At 38.8% G+C, this 12408-nt stretch overlaps 1 protein-coding gene across 6 annotated transcripts in view; it reads left to right on the forward strand.

Annotated features, from left to right (window-relative positions):
- OLA1 (Obg like ATPase 1) overlaps nt 1–12408 on the forward strand; it is a 90497-nt gene that overhangs the window by 20552 nt on the left and 57537 nt on the right. Inside the window, exon 1 of one of the 6 annotated variants that reach the window (XM_081181802.1) lies at nt 4139–4157. The exons of the other annotated variants lie outside the window; for them this stretch is intronic. The gene's annotated coding sequence lies outside the window, so the exon portion shown is untranslated. Of the gene's footprint in view, nt 1–4138; nt 4158–12408 lie in introns of those variants that run through there. 6 annotated transcript variants of the gene reach the window in all.

Consider the following 12408-nt stretch of genomic DNA (forward strand, 5'->3'; position numbering starts at 1 on the left):
TAATCAAAGGCAATAGTTGAAGCTGGAAAGTAGAAGACATTGGACACTAAATCTGGTTCTAAAACTGCTGTTTAGTAAATTAACCCATTAAGCCGCCCAGGAGCTACTAGGGTGGCGCTGGCTGCCAGAAAGGCGGTGGGAGTGGAAGACTACATTTTACCTTTGTATTTTAAAACTACAATAGCTTTGAGTGTTAATGGAACAGAATTGCTATCTTCAAGCAAATTATTGTTGATTTTTAAAGAAACCTTTTAAAGTATTGCTGTTAGGCTTCTTTAAGGCTATTGTTACAAACTGAAAGTACAGTGTAAGTACATTTAGTAAGGTAAAGGTACACCTTCAAACTGAATTGACCTGACAACCCCCACAGTGATTTTGTTCACTAAAGCGCTACAGGATTTCAGTGATTAGACCCTAAAAGGAGCATGCAAACAAGGTTACTACCTGTTTTGATTGTTTTCTAAATGACAACCTGAAACTAGTTGGAAGCTTTAAGCATATGTGAGTACAATTTCCTATAGTTTCTCCCTATTTTTGCGGGGTGCTTAGTGTGATGTTACAGTGGTAAAAGTGTCATCTACTGTACTTGTAGAAGTAAAACCGGCGGATGCTGGCAAATGTGGTGGAAGAAGAAAAAGTTTGTATAAATATATAGAACTGCTAGCTTCAGTGTACATTTGTGTGCTATTTGTGTGGGGCAGCAATGTACGTCTCAGAATTATGAGAAAATGAATTATGAGAACAATTGCAAGTTCTTTAATTTTGCAATTGAGATTGAAGATACATCTGCAGAGAGTGGCTTTGAGATTTTTTAAAACTAAGACCTTAAAATATTTTATTTAAGAAAGTAGCTTCCAAAAAGTAAGCAAGAATGGAAAACGTAAACAACCTTGTTACATACATTGTATTGGCCTCCTTCTTTTGTTTTGTTTGTTCAAATATTCTTCACTGCCAAATAAGGAGAATCTGATTTTCCTATTAAAAAAACATGTGCAGTCATCAATATTTTTAGAGAAATTATTTCGAAATTTCCATGTATTAACTTTTCTGCTACCTTACATGGAGTGAAATGGAGCATGTATATAAGAGTAAGGCACCGTGAGTGTTGCTGCTGGTAGCAAAGGGGCTGGTGATGTTTTACCCCAGAAATTATACCCTAGCAGCACATTGTCTGGTTCTTCCATAGTTTCTTATACAATAGGCAGTTCACAGATCAACAGTACATTCCTAACTATGTCTATTCAGAAGTAAGTCCTACTGAATTAATTGGAGCTTACTCCCAGGGGATTTAGGGTTGCAGCCCAAGTCTCAGTTCCCTAACAGGTAGATTTTCCATAAGCGAAATTCTGTCCATTTGGAAATTGAAAATATCCATATATTTTATAACATCATTGGTCCTCTGCTAAGTGAAGTTTTTTATACTATCAATTAACTAGTGAATATTGTTTTTATTATGTTTTGAAATAATTGTAATAGCTTTCTGGATTGTTGAGGCTGTCTTAGCAAATCAGTGAGATTTAGGTGGTTGCAGAAGAGGTAAACAAAAAAAATGGTACCTTCTCCTGGGTTTCCTAATAGGTGACTTGGCAGTTACAGACTGTCTGCAATATTGGAGTGCCCCTGTAAAGTTGTGGCCTATTGAACACAGTTCTGTTTGTGCGCTTGACCTTTTGGTTCATCCTATTCTGCTTGATGGGACGTGGGTGGCGCTGTGGGTTAAACCACAGAGCCTAGGACTTGCCGATCAGAAGATTGGCGGTTCGAATCCCCGCGACGGGGTGAGCTCCCGTTGCTCAGTCCCTGCTCCTGCCAACCTAGCAGTTTGAAAGCATGTCAAAGTGCAAGTAGATAAATAGGTACTGTTCCAGCGGGAAGGTAAACGGCATTTCCGTGTGCTGCTCTGGTTCGCCAGAAGCGGCTTAGTCATGATGGCCACATGACCATCTGTACGTCGGCTCCCTCGACCAATAAAGCGAGATGAGCGCTGCAACCCCAGAGTTGGCCACGACTGGACCTAATGGTCAGGGGTCCCTTTACCTTTACCTTTATTCTGCTTCATATTTTAATCAAAAATGGATTTCTATATACAGTGTAAAACAAAAGGGAATAAGGTGTGCTGACTGTGTTCACACATCATGTTAAACCATAGTTAATGTTTAACTATTGTTAATATGAATGGGAAGTGTATTGGTGCGTGCTTCTCAAAAGTCATTGCTTCATTTCTTCTCTGCTCCTAGCCATGCCAGGAGCAGCAAACCACATCACATATGCCATCTGAGCCTGGGCTTATGGTTTTAAACTCCAAAACAAATCAAGAGCAGTAAGCAAAGAGTGAACACTGCTTATAATTTCCACAATTGTACCCATGATACAAAGTATTTGTATGTCACAGTAACTACATGTGGTTTTACAGGGAATTTCCACAGTAAGGATCTATAATAGGCAACCTCTGGAACTTCATATGAAAATTCTATGTGAAAAATCATATCATTTTTGCCATATATAACACAGCCTCGCTTACATGGAAAATATAGCATCAAAGTGAGTCTAGGGCCTGGTTCAGACTGTCATTCCAGGCTTCATAAATATGGCTTATTTGCGTGGTTCATTAACTGTCAAGCATTAAGCCAGAGTTGCTCATTATGGAAATAATTCTGAACGCGGGCTTATTGCTGTCTTAGATCTTGGTTCAGAAGCTGGTGCACAGTGAGAAGAGAGATGGGGAGTTGCAAGAGAGCCATGCTTGGCCTAGGTGGTCACACCCAACTTCACAAACCGTGGCATGACCCATGTGGTTAAACTACTTTAGCTTCCCTTTAGACTTATTAAATCTGAGTAAGATAAACAAACTGTGGCTTATGAAGCCTTGAATGGTTGTTTGAACCAGCCCAATTCTGTTTGCAGTGCAGATTAATAAGGGTTTTAGACACAGATGCAGATCAAATGCATATTAGTCCAAACATAAGCTAATAACTAGAAACAGACCAATTTCATTTTATTGGCAGTTACTGGTTAAACCTCTTTTTGGTCTTATTCAGTCTGGGTAATTAAATTTTATAGTTTATTGTTGTATTTGTTTTAAAAAAATATTAGGACTTGAATCTCTCTAAATTTGTCCTTGGTATATTTTACTAAGATTTAAACATTTAAAAATTTAAAACTATTTTTTTATTAAGCAGTAAATGCAGATTTCTCAATAATTAAGCAAAATCTGGTGAAGTTTATTGTGTAGATTTTATTAATGTTGGACTAAAGTGCTAAGAATGTGCCACCTACCACATTTAATGCTTTAGTAATTAATGGCTGCAGTACTTAAGAGAAAAAAAATGTTGCTTTTCAGAAGCAAACCAATATGAGGAATGCCTTAGGAACATTATTAATGCTTTAGTTTACAAACTTTACTGGCACATATTCAAACTCCTTCAGAATTTTACTGATCATTTCAATTTTTTTTAAGTGCTTTAAGCCAAATCTAGTATATAGAAATTTTCATTTATTTGCTTCTGTGCATTTGTTTTTAAAGAGAAGTATGAATACAGCCTTTTTACTGTTTGTAAGAAACATTTACAGAAGCAGGCTTAGAGTGCAGAGATGCATGTCAGTATTCAGAATTCATATTTCCCTTGAACAGATGATTGTGATAAAAATGGTGCATGGTGTGTTTTCATTGCCTGTTGAAAGACTTGCATGCAGTTAAAATAAGCATTTTGATGGTGGTTGAATTAAGAGTTTTTTTTGTCAGTCTCTTCTCATCATGGATGATTAGACTAAAATGTCTGCTTGTCTTGACTTGAGATCACCACAGCTTCAGATAACATGCTTTGTGATTGAAGGTCGAAATATTTTGAATTCTAATAGGCTGCCAGATGAATTGCTTGAAATAGACTGTAAAATTTCAAGGCTTCCTTTTCCATCTGCTGTGAAAAGAACCATTGGGAATGGTCGAGCTTGATGATCATAGAATTACTGGATGGTGATTCTAAAACCCTCAAAGGGAAGTTGCTATGGCGATCTAGTTCCAAACTGTGAAATGATTCACCTTTGAAAGGCTTCAGGGTCTGAGAAGCTGAACACATCATTGTTCAGGTGGTCATTGGTTAGGAAATTGCTGGTGCCTGTGTAATCAGCACTCCTGTGGTAGTTAACGATCTAAAAAGGTTTGTTCTGAATGATGTGGGACAACAGCAATATGCATGAGATGGCTTCTAAACCTTAGTTTGTAAGTCTGGTGCTTGTAAAAATATAGTCAACTAAATGGGGGAGAACAGAACTGCTTTATCTGGAAGCCTTTTTAAAGACAGAAATTTGCTCCATGATGGATGTGGCATGTAAAGTGGATAGAAGTGGAAATATGGTATTTTAGCATCCATCTGGGCAAAAATCTTTTTTAAATGAATGAAGGGAATATGGTGTGTGCATTGGGTGGGGTATTCATAATCACATTTTTTTTTAAAAAAATTGTAATACTACTAAAATGTGATTTTATTGTAACTCAGGATCTACACAATATTTAGAATGAGCCCTATTACCAAGCTAATCCCAATTGTTCTTGGACCTTCAAGGAAATACGCTGGTTACATTCTGCTTATGAAGAAGTAGACTACAATTGAGTTGGGGTCTTGAGCAAGGATTTAAACGTTTTTGGTTATTTGGCATCTTGTTGTTCAAGATGGAGAAGCTAAGAACCTCAGCTAGCAAAGCCCCCAGTTTGCTGTTATCAGGAAGGATGGACCTGTGTTCCTTACACAGCTGACTTGCTAGCATTCACTTATTTATTTAATTTATATATTGTCCAATAACACATGTTCTCTGGGTAGTTTACAAGTGTAAATTCAGACAATGAGGTATAAAAACAGGACATGAAATCTGAAACAAAATCAAATCTATATATAAAGGATGCCTATTCACAATGATATTAAAGTTAGTGACGGATCCTACAATATGGGAAGGAAATAAATTTATGGAAAGAAAGTTTCCCTTCTTCTCTGCTTCAAGCAACCTTTTATTTTTAAAAAAATTGTTTCCAAAATACAAACACAAAGAACAAAATGGTTACATAAGGTCATTACTAAGAGAAGGTGATGCCTTTAACATCATGTATGTAAGTTTCTTTGGCATCTTGGCAATTTTCTGTATATTTTATCACAATATTACAACTTCTACTTAATTTCCCTAATCTGAGGAAGGCCCACTATGAACAATGTGTTTGATCAGTCATGGATGGATTGCTGCTGGGGAGAGTGGGTAGTTGCCTAAATTGAGACACCTACTTGGCTGTAGCAGATCCTGCCTCCCCACCGAGGCTTTTCAGGAGACTTGGGTACCACAGGGGTGAGGAAAAGATAGAAAAAATTTCCTCCGTTAGCTTTTTGCTGTTCACATTTTAAGATCCAAGCAAGCATCTGCCAGACTTCAAAATCTCCCTTTACAGATTAATTGGCAGATTCCAATCATGCTCTCAACAGTCCCATTTAGGCCGCAAAGTTGATAACTAGTTAACCACAACATGCATAAACTGTAGTTCTGGTTGAGACAGCTTGAATTTGCTAGGCCATTCACTATTGACTGGATCAACCTTTTCAGATGTTTCAGCAGCAAGAAAAGCATATTTCTTAGTTCTCATCACCCTTTCTTAAAAAGAAAATGCCACTATTAGCATCTGCACAGTTGATCACTATGCAACGTCTATGCACCTGCAACGATTGCAGAATTTATTCAATTTGTGCCCTCTTTCTAAATGGCTAGATAACCCCTCCCCATAATCAGGTATTATTATCCCGTTACTCTACTCTCTCTACTTTACCCCCTGCATAGCTCCTGTGCCCTACCTTATTGCTTCATCTCCAATATGAGATAATTGAACTAATGACCATTAGACGCCCATGATCCCAATGAGGTTGGAGAACACATTTTGGCAAATCCTGGCTCTCCTTCTGACTTATACACACATGGTCTAAATTGTTTTCCTGTGCTAGTGCCCCACTTCATATTAAGAAGGCATTTTTATCTTTTAGCCTTGCCCTGGTTTGAGAACAACTGGGTTAGTTATCATGATGACTAGGCTCTTCCCATTCACCAGCAGTGCATTTATGACATAAATTTTGTACTTGCATATGATTAGTCTAACAGTTCATAAAGGTAGGGGGAATTGGGACAAAGAGATCCTCTCTGATCCTTGCAAGATGATGGTAGATGGGGTGGGTGGGTGAGTAAGTAAGCTAGCATTGCTATCCCTCAAACCTATACAGTACATGTTTACTTGGAAGCACATTAGAGCCTTTGTCCTGGTCCTTGTGTGTTTCTTATTTGTCACTGGCTGGGTCCCTTGATCCTCCCTAAATGTTTTTACAATCTAATAGAATTTCAGTTAACATTAGAATATTCTCTCTCTCTCTCTCTCTCTGTGTGTGTGTGTGTGTATGTATGTATGTGCGTATGTATAAAATTGTGTGTGTGTGTATATATATATATATACATATATATATATATATATATATATATATATATATATATATATATATATATATATATATATGCAGGTTTTGGTGTCTTCGGGTGTCTTCCCGTGTAAGAGTTGGGGTGTCTAGGCGACGTTTCGACGAGGTCTCACTCGTCATCTTCAGGCTGGTGCTTTCGGCTTCTTGTTACTAGAACAGAGCTCTGTTCTAGTAACAAGAAGCCGAAAGCTGTTCGGCTCTGTTCTAGTAACAAGAAGCCGAAAGCACCAGCCTGAAGATGACGAGTGAGACCTCGTCGAAACGTCGCCTAGACACCCCAACTCTTACACGGGAAGACACCCGAAGACACCAAAACCTGCATTCCTGTACCCGTGAAAATCTACGAAAGCATATATATATATATATATATATATATATATATATATATATATATATGTATATGTATATGTATGTATATAAAAGTTGCATACACTGTAAGTTCCTAGTTCATTAGAACCAGTGAAAAACTGAGAATTAAAATATGCTTTAATGGCACAAACTCTAAACAGGACTTCTAAATCAAACAAAATGATTATTTCCAAAGTCACTGAGTACTTCCATTTAAACTATATTTATACATAATATTGAAAAAAAATCTAGTTAACTTTAAAATATGTAAGTTCTTGCCATTTAGGGTTCTATGAAGCTGATCATCAAGAGGGTTGCAAATCGTTGACTGTTTCTATTTTCAGAATTCCACATCCCTGAGTAATTTGCTTTAATTTCACCCAATCTAACCTATACTTCACACCGTCACCATTCAGCTCTTAATAGCTATGTTCTGTGCATAAGAAAAGCATATAAATGTCCACAATTACACTGCAAATGATTACAACTAGTTAGTGTTTTATGAAGCACTGTAGAACCAAAGTTATAAAGTATTTGAAAAATTATTCTCCCGAAGGCATTTGTCAAGAGAATTTTCTTTTTCAGCTATATATTTAACTTGTTGACATGCATGCCTCTAGCTGAAAAAAAATGTTCATTCTTACAAAATGCTCAAGTAGAGATTGCATAAATTGACTTTTAATTCTTTCAGCATATGTTTATGTGTTATCCTCTTTACATAGAAATTTATTGTCATGGAATCAATGCTAGACTTCCACCCTGACTTAACAATATTATCTCCCACGATGTTTATTCTGGTCTCAGATTCTGTACTTTTATGGAACAATTCTGGGAAGATAGTGTATTAGGCTGAGAGAAGGCATTCCCTCCTTTCAACTGAAAGTTTTGAGCAGGTTTTAAAAAGTTTATTGAATGTGTGCATCATAATACCAGGAATTGGACTGAGGAGCCAGTGTTTTATCTTGCTGTAATTACTGGAAGCTGTCTGCGGACAAACGCCGACTCCCTCGGCCAGTAAAGCGAGATGAGCGCCACAACCCCAGAGTCATCCGCGACTGGACTTATCGGTCAGGGGTCCCTTTACCTTTAATTACTGATGAGTTAGGGGGAATAACTTTGGCTTTATCAAGAGGAAGCCAGAGCAAAAATGGACAGAAATGCTGGGAAAGTGGTTCAGGTCACTCAGCCAGTGTTTTCTGCCTATTACCTGAATAAACCAAGAATGAGCTTTTCTCTTTTTTTTGGCAGAGAGTTGAAGCAAGAGCAAAGAACTTGCACAGATACTTTCCAGGCCTTGAATCCAATGTTAGAAACTGGGGGAGGAATGCTAGGAACCATGTGGCTCCTGGGACCTAGGTTGTGGGCACCAAAACAAAATGTCTAGGGACCTTTTGTTGCTGCTGCTGCTGCTGGTGCATCAGGTGGTCAGCGGGGTAGCACGGTAGGAAAAAGAGGCGTTTGCTACCTTTGTTCCCTGCCAAACACCTGATTCACCTGGCAGAGCGCTGAAGAGCTGTTTGGCAGGAATAGCGCTGCAGCAAAAGATGTGTGTCTTTTGCTGCCACTGTGCCCGGCAGACCAGCTGACTGCAGCCAGGAAGGTGGAGATGCTAGGCGCCAAGGGTGACACCTGACATCTCCAACCAGTCACGAAAGGCCGGTTGCCAGTTGCAAAATGCGACTGGAGCTGGGCTAATTCAAATGCTGCTTGGATCTAGATGTCTTTTGCATGATTAGAAAAGCACTTGTTCTTATACAGTACAGGCTTGCCAAATTCCTCCAGTTTTCCCATTCTTCTACAGCCCCCTGTAGCCCATCCTGCACCATTTTAGGTGGATCATCAAGTGGGTGTTTTTTTGGGGACATAGAATAGAAGCCAGGAAATCCTTCCTGTGCAAACAGAGGTCTACTTGATTGCCTCTGGATCCTACCTTGTGGTTTCATTTTCACATTTCTCCTTCTGTGAGAGTCCAAATATCCAGCCAGGCAGCTCTTATGCCTCTGCATCAATAGCCACAGGTTACAGGTCATTTGTTTGTCAGAGAGCAATTCATCCCTCATGCTCGCTAAGCAGGGGTGCCAACTTGAGAAAAATATTGTGGTGGCCCAGGTAAGCCTCACCCCTGCATCACATGAGGCAATGCACACACACAATTTGAATGGGAATGCCCATCAACTTTGTGGGGGCCCAGCCCCCTCAAACATTTTATTGGGTGATCAAGCCCCCGTGCCCCCTAGGTGTTGGCTCCTATCTTGCTGAGCTTTCCCAAGGTGTATATAGAAGCTACAGTATGCTTACATTACAGGCTAATGTTTTGTAGCCGAATTAGTATTTTTTTCATCAACAGAATGTATAAAAATAAAAAGACCAGTTTCTTTCTAATGTAAGTATAAAAGTGAAATAAGCAAATTGGTAGGTAAAAGGGACATGTTTAGAAAAATGTGAAAGAGCAGATCTGTGTATTGGACCATAACAGTTATTTATTCCATGTTTGCTTAGAGACGTAAGTATCAAAAGTGAATTGGTGCACATATTATTTTAGTTTTCTGCATTACTTTCCACAGTAGACAAAGCACAGGCTCCTTCATATTTAAGTCAAACTAGTTTCCTGTGCTGTATCATAAAACTTTCAGTCCAATCAGCAACTGCATTTAAATACTGCAAATTGTAGCAGCAAAACAATAATTCTGCTGATTAGCCCCTTTCCATTTCTTGTAAGTGAACTGTTTATGCTGTTGAGTACCTTTTGAAAAAAGAAAAAGCCAAAACAGCCTTGATTAGTCAAGGAGTAATTGGATGACTTGATTTTAGCAAGAGAATGAATTGGTTGATGATAGCCTGTAACTAAGTGTAGTGGTTCTGTTCAGAGGAATACATAACATAGAGTCATCAGATCTTGACAGGTATAACATAAGCACTGGCAAAATCTCTGGATGTTTTGAAATAATTGTCATATGGACGGTGTAAGAAATGGCAGAAGAGTGTGCATATTGTAGAATATATCTGAAGGCAACTTATAATTTAAAGTGTGCATACAAAATGTAGATAGATTTTGCCATACTAAAATATGGGGTGGGGAGAAACAAGGTAGACTGCTAAGAATGTGTTAGAAGATCATGGTGCTTTTACTGTAGTGCAGAAAGAGAAAATTCAGCCTGTGATTGAGAAAAAAAGTGCTGTCAGTGAGGTGTGGTCCTTAAGAATGGGAAAAGGGCCCTGAATAAAGCTGCATTGAGTAAGGAAAGAACTCCGTGTAAATAAAGTGTTGCTGCTGAATATTTGTGGTTATTTAAAAGTTCTGCTTGGGTGAATCATGAATTGGGCAAGGAAAGGAGGAGGAATGCTCAGTCATTGAGACTGGTTCTCAACATTTTATCAAGATGAAAGGAGTAAAGTGATGAAGACAAACTGGAGATGGTGTGAGGTGGGATGCTGGAAATGTTTGCTCCTGGCAACGATGCAATAAAGGGAATTTGCTATCTGTTAGGGGTCAAACGAACTACAAGAGTACTCTTTTGAGGCAGACTTACTGTGTGGCCGATGCAAAGCTGGGATTTCAGATCAAATGGAATTGAGTTGCTTATTTGGTTTATTAAAATCTGTAATGATTTCCTTGAATAGTTGTTGGAAGGTGTTCTTGCACCTAGTTAGATAAAGATGGCCTTTATAGAAGTTCACATAATTTCTTCCTTTCACACATTAGGCATGGTTCCATGGTTTCAATAGGGGCTTGCTTAGAAATTTTGAGCCTAAACAGGAAGAACACTTGTGCTTTCTATGTCTGTGTCACAGGAACCTCAGTCATTGAATCCTTCTTCCTTCTCTTGTGACTGTGTCCTCCAAGAGGCAGAATATTGCTCTTGCATTTGAGAGTTGTACTCTCAGTGTACAACTCAGGACTTGCTTGTACAAAGTGTACAGGAATTATAATTGTCTGTTACTGTACAAAGCCTTGCATTGGGGGATGTGGCTTACCCCGCTTTTAGATCTGTCTCTGCAAATATCCAGGAAAACTTCTTAAAAATAGCCCATTCTTGACTCCAGTCCACCTTGCACATATAAATAGACTTGTTTCCTCTATGTGTTGTGAGGGGGGGTAATGAAAAAGGAAGCTATTAGAACATGTGATGGTGTTGTAAACATGTATACAAATTTTGGGAAAAGATGATGAAGGAAATCTCTGAAGTAATAGTTTTACCAGTGCCTTTAAACCCCAAAATTATGTCTTTTATCAATATGTGTAAACAACTTGCAAGTTTTCTGTTAGTAGCTTTTTCTTCAACCATATTACAGGACTGGAAAGAATCCTCAGATTTTTCTTTAAATATTTGGTTTAATAAAGTTATTTTTATCCTCATTTTTGAAAAAAAGACTAATATATTACAGGTATCTCAGGTTGCAGCTAAATGTATGGGATTTGTCTCCATTTGGCAGCCATTTGTTATTTATATCACATTATGCCAATTCTGGGAATGGCAAACCCTGGTGAAATAGGCTTTATTTGATATTTATAACCCTTTTTTTGTACAGTGGTACCTCTGATTACGTACGCGTCAGGTTACGAGCTCTGCTAACCCGGAAGTAGTTGCTCCTGGTTGCTACCTTTGCCCCAGGATGTGAGCAGAAATTGCGTGCCGGAGGCGCCATTAGCAAATGCATGCCTCAGGTTGAGAATGGTTTCCGGTTACGATTGCACCTCCGGAACGGATTACGTTCGTAACCAGAGGTACCACTGTATTCTCTTTGTATCAGGTCAGTTTTATAGTAACATACAATTTGTTGCATTGTCTCTTGAAATTGTACTTTCTTTTAGGTGGTAATGGCTGTGAAACCAGTTTCTTGTTTTGTATAGCTTTTCTTTTATGTTTTTTACAGAACTGCTATTTCAGCTTCATAATATAATTTTGATTTTTTATTTCTTTAAAGAATTGGGTAGATGACCTGTTTTATATGGGAATATTTAAGGAACAGTTTTCTCACTGGAGGCTGAAGTGGCTTCAGTGATGCAGAGTGCCTTTTTTCAGCTTCAGTTGGTTTGCCATTCTACAGTCATTCCTGGACAGAGATAGCCTGTGCTCTGATAGCCACCTATTTTGGTTTACTGTAGAATCATAGAATCATAGAGTTGGAAGAGACCACAAGGGCCATCGAGTCCAACCCCCTGCCAAGCAGGAAACACCATCAGAGCACTCCTGACATATGGTTGTCAAGCCTCTGCTTAAAGACCTCCAAAGTAGGAGACTCCACCACACTCCTTGGCAGCAAATTCCACTGTCGAACAGCTCTTACTGTCAGGAAGTTCTTCCTAATGTTTTGGTGGAATCTTCTTTCTTGTAGTTTGGATCCATTGCTCCGTGTCCGCTTCTCTGGAGCAGCAGAAAACAACCTTTCTCCCTCCTCTATGTGACATCCTTTTATATATTTGAACATGGCTATCATATCACTCCTTAACCTCCTCTTCTCCAGGCTAAACATGCCCAGCTCTCTTAGCCGTTCCTCATAAGGCATCGTTTCCAGGCCTTTGACCATTTTGGTTGCCCTCCTCTGGACACGTTCCAGTTTG

Source organism: Podarcis bocagei, assembly GCF_964188305.1.
Source record: "Podarcis bocagei genome assembly, chromosome: 1".
NCBI classification, from domain to species: domain Eukaryota; kingdom Metazoa; phylum Chordata; class Lepidosauria; order Squamata; family Lacertidae; genus Podarcis; species Podarcis bocagei.